Here is a 5449-nt window from a genome sequence, read left to right on the forward strand (position 1 = left end):
TGATATGATTCCAACATTTATCTTTAATGGCTCTGACTTTTAACTAACTATAAAACCATTCTGATGATTTGATGATAACTTGTTTCGGCTGGACAAATTCACAGATTTCTCATTATTCTTATACAGTTAAAAATAAAAGAAATCTAAAAGCATTTGAGTTGAGTGAACTATGCAAATGCAAAAACACAAAAATGATCCTGGAGATCTGAGGGAATTTGGGGCATATAGTGATTGTGGTCACATATTGATTTTAATAGTCTAATCTCTCACATTGTAGTTGAGCTATTCCACAAAGAAAATACTTATGATACTATAAGATAATTACATAGGATTCATGGCCAATAATGGCATTAAACTTCCTAATGATTTTAGCACACGAAACAGAGCAAACAATGAAATCTGTGGTGTTTTATGACTAGGGCCACAAATATCTAGAGAACTAAAAAGCAAGCCCAGGTGGAAATTGGGGAAGTCTTCAAGGTCTTTCTAGAGGAAGAGACAATGATATCACAATTTTTTAAAAAAATGAGTAAGTACAAGGTTAAGAAGAAAAGAGTTTCCAGCCAGAGAACATATAAAGAGCATGATACATTACTCAATGTGAAGGAAATTTCTTGAGAAGGGCTCGGCTCTCTTTTTAAGATGATACAAAGAGGAGAAGCATATTGACTGTCTGTATTTGTGGTAAACAGCCTACCTGGGCCAAATTTTAAGAAATTGGCTGACTGGCCAAAAAGCATTCTGTTCATGTCTAACTATGACTGCCTGCTACTTTACTGGAGCATTCCTATTATATTTTAGCTAACATGGCTACAATAGTGTTAAAATTTATGGCTATGATGAACAAAGTTACTGTATCTCACCACCACCATAGTGCCTAAGACCATTATCCTTATATCCTTTATCCTTATATCACTTCTAATTTGCCTATTTCTTTCCCCATCAACCCCCACCACTGCTTGGTAACCTCAGTTTTGTAATAGAGAGGGTTTTAACACTATTTGACATTTTACCTTGTTTGTTTCTTTCTTTATATACCACAGATGACTTGTGACACACACACACACACACACACACACACACATGAATATTACACAGCTATTACAAAGGATAATATCTACAATTTGCTGCAACTTGGATGGAGCAAAGGGTATTATGGTAAGAGAAATAAGTCAGAGGGAAAGGGCAAATACCCATTATATTTCTTTGTAAATTTACTGCTATTTCCAGGAAAAACATTATTAAGTAAATCTTTCAACCATTTACCAATAGATCCTCTCCCCAGTTCCTATCTCCCAGTCTAAGAGTCTTCAGTTTGGCCAAAATCATTCATTAATAGCTGATAAGCAAGCAAAAAATTTCTTTGGGTGGTAGCCCAAGTTAGACTAAAATTGACTTCAGAAACCATTGCCACCAAAAAGAATTTGGTCAGGTTTTTGAAGTTATCCATGGTCCAAGTTCATATAAATTTGTTTCCACCTATAAATGTTGACCTCCTCTTCAAAATAAACTTGAGTTGATTCGGATGTTTGCTCAATTGTGTGTGAAGGGTTTTATATATAGAAAAGGCTAAACATATAGAAGTCAATGGTCAGTTTTACTAGAGTCTCCAGAAATTCAAAGACTAAAATTTGTCAGTAGTCCAAATACTGAAAAATTAAGAATTATTTAACAAAAAATACATTTTGTATGTGTGAAAATGAGTTTGAATAACTTAAAAGGGAAACTCAGTGTGAACCATAAGAGAAAGTTATAGCATATTTTTAGGCAAAATGTTAATGCTGCATCTTCAAATTAGCTTATCCTTTTTTTCTGAGAAAAATTATGCCTAAAATCCATTTGAAAAAGAACAAGGTAAATAAAATATAATTGGCACTTAAACACAAGCAAACAAATAAAACTTATTTATATTGCATGGCTAATAGTAACACTGTTGATGAAAAACCATCTGTTCAACTGAAAACTTCATTTTGAAATTATTACTAAGTATAGCTAACAATAGTCTTGGATATTCCATAATCCAAAATTAGTTCTCTTTTAAAAATATCCATGAATTGTTTTTATGCAAGATATTTATCTAGAGTTTTTGGAGTGTTTTCTGATCTCATTTTTCTGTCTTTGGTATTTTTTAAAATCACTCATGAAAAATTTATGTTCAAAGACTATTTCCTATGTTTTAAGACAATGTTTCTATGACTGTGTCATGGATCATTCAGAAAATATGGTTTTTCCTTGGACGGTTCTCATTACTTTCAAATATTCCTACCTTACAACTAAAAGAGAAGAGCTATAGACTTTTTAATGCAATGAATAAAGAAATTTTTTAGAGAATAAACAGAGTTTTGAATTATCAAAGGGATCTTGGTTTCTGAAAAGACTAAGAAGATTGCCCAGAAATGACAAATATGTGTACATAATCATGTAGCACATAGATAAATTACTATTAACCCAAATAGGATGTCCATAGAGCTAGTAGTAGTAGAACTTATACTAGAGTATGTTTCCTGAGAAGGGTAATTTTAACCTTTTGTTCTCTGAAGTATCCCAAATGCCTGGCAGACTATTTTACATGTATTCAATGTTTATTATGTTTGGTGGTTAAAAGGTGGGAGAAAAGAGAATATCACATTTATTAAAAGTAGGTATTGTTGCTGGAGCGATAGCACAGCAGGTAGGATGTTTCCCTTGCATGTGGCCAACCTCGGTTGGATTCCTCTGTCCCTCTTAGAGGGCCCGGCAAGCTGCTGAGAGTATCCCTCCCACACTGCAGATCCTGGCAAGCTACCTGTGGTGTATTCGATTGCCAAAAACAGTAACAACAAGTCTCATAATGGAAATGTTACTGATACCCGCTCGAGGAAACTAATGAACAACAGGATGACAGTGCTACAGGTATTGTTGCTATAAGGGAACTGACTAACTTTGGGTTCCTTGTGTAGGTGTGCAAGAACAGCATGCTAAACACTACATGTCTTCTGTGCTCTAGCTCTTTAATGGAACAACTCTTTTACACCTCATTAGTTATATCCTACAGGCTAAAGCAGCCCTAGAAACAGGAACCTCTGTGTTTAGGACAGCAATCCAATAGTTATTCCTCTTCTCCATCTCGATACTCTGCCTCTTGCTACTTGTCAGTGCTGTCTGCTGCTTACCTCTCATTGGTCTTCAGTTCCCACTCACTAGTTACTGGTCACTAGTCTGTTATCCTCTTCCTCTCGTCTTCTCTGTTGTCCACCAATCTGAATGCCTACATACACAGTGTCTTGCTTTGAATATATTACCTCTCCCCAGCTCTTAGACACTTCTGTTACCTGACTAGATACAACTGTTATAAGCCAGATTTAAAATAACCAGTCATATCACCCATATTGTCTCAGGCCCTCCTTCTCCTACTACAATGTGATGATCACTTCATAATATAATATCTCAGTGAATACATATACAATCCTTCTGGATTAAATATGATTACATTTTTTTCCCATTTTCAGGGATGGAACCCAGCTCTTCCACATGCATGTCTTTTCTTTTTAACAGAAAAGAAATTAGAGCTCAGAATGGTGACTTTATTTGCCTAAGTTCCATGGTGTTAACCATCTGATGTCATTTAAGGTCTATTTAATAGTGTAATACTAACAGTATCAGACAATTCATAAAATATACCAGAATGACTAACAGTTGAATATTACAGTTGTGCCAGCATGCCCCTACTATGGAGAACCTATGATTGAAGAGTCCGTAGAGATTAATTATTGTGGATGGGATACACAACAGATTCATTTAGCTGCCAAAATTCACTGCTAGGAGTCTCCAATAAAATATAGCATTGGAATTATCTGTTGACAGATACAATGTTTAAAGTAAACTTTACATTACCAAGTTAGGAAAATCATTACTACTTGACAGTCACTGTATTCATTTTCTACTGATGCCATAACTTACAAACAAGGACTTAAAACAACTCATATTTATTATATGGAAATCTATGGCTGGAAATCTAATGCAGTTCTCACTGGACTCAAATTAAGGTAATGGCTGGGCAGCACTAGTTTCTGAGAGCTTTAAGGGAATGTCTGCTCCCTATTCTCTCACTTATTAATTTCTTGGCAGAATTTAGTTCCATGAGAAGGCACCATTGCTTTCTGGTTCCCTGCTGAGCACTGCATTTGGCTTCTTGAGGGATTTCTCTCATCCTTACCACTCTTACAACCCAGAATCAGTTGTTGAGTCCTTCTCATACTGTCACCTCCTTGAACTGCTATTTTGTCTTGCTCTTCCACTTTTTACGACTCATTTCATTAAATTAGGGTAGGTAAAACCTACCTACCCCAGAGTCTCCTGCCCTGACACCTGGCTTTCTTCACCGGGGCACCTCAGAAGGGAGCGGGTTGAGTTTCCCTCCCCACCCTGAGTGAGCCCCGGCAGCCGAAGACCTCCAGAACCCAGCCACAGGCATGCTCAAGGCCACTCCACTCGCTCAGACGAGCCTCATACGTGAAGGGACCGGCAGAGGAACCCAGGTGTGCAAGACCTGGGGCTGAGATCTGCAAGCCTGCTCGGATCAGGACTGGGCCTCCTCTACCCAGATTCTCCCTTTTCCAGTAGCTAGGCAGTCACACCCACAAACTGCCCCCGGCCAATGTGTAATCCCATCAACGGCCAAGATCCAGAGACTATAAGACAAAGTTCCCGGAAGGCCTCTTATTGTCTAGTTCTACCTCTCGGAGAACCCGGCAAGCTACTGAGTATCCTGCCCACATGGCAGAACCTGGTAAACTCCCTGTGGCATATACGATATGCCAAAAACAGTAACAATGATGGGTCTCATTCCCCTGACCCTGAAAGAGCCTCTAATGTGGCACTGTTGGGAAGGACGAGTAAAGAGAGGTCGCTAAAATCTCAGGGCTAGGATCAATGGAGAGGTTACTGGCACCTGCTCCAGCAAATCGATGAACAATGTGATGACAGTGATAGTGACAGTGATACAGGTAAAATCTAATCTCTATATTTAAAGGTCCTTAAACTTAATCACGTCGTCAAAGTCATTCTTCTCATGTCAAGCAACAGCAAACCCAGATTTTGAGGATCAAGGCCTTGAACAGAAATATTCTGCCTGCCACAGTAACCAAGAAAGTAGGTCAAAGATCAATTCAAACAAGGACACCTGTTCCAAAGCCTAAAGACAAGCGTAGCTTATCCTCAGTTTATCCTTATCTCAAACCTATCCTTACCTTTGTTTAGGTTTATGGATAAAATGGAGCTTGCCTCAGGGAACTGCCCCAGGAGCGTATTTAATTCTTTGTTCTGGTGTCCATTGGTATGCAACACACCCTCTTTTTTTGCTGTTCTTTCTCTATAAAAATTCTTTGTTGGACTGAGCAATAGTACAGCAGATAAGGCACTTGCCTTGCACATAGCCAACCCGAGTTCAATCCCCAACAACTCATCTGAT

This window comes from Sorex araneus, chromosome X (assembly GCF_027595985.1).
Source record: "Sorex araneus isolate mSorAra2 chromosome X, mSorAra2.pri, whole genome shotgun sequence".
NCBI lineage: Eukaryota > Metazoa > Chordata > Mammalia > Eulipotyphla > Soricidae > Sorex > Sorex araneus.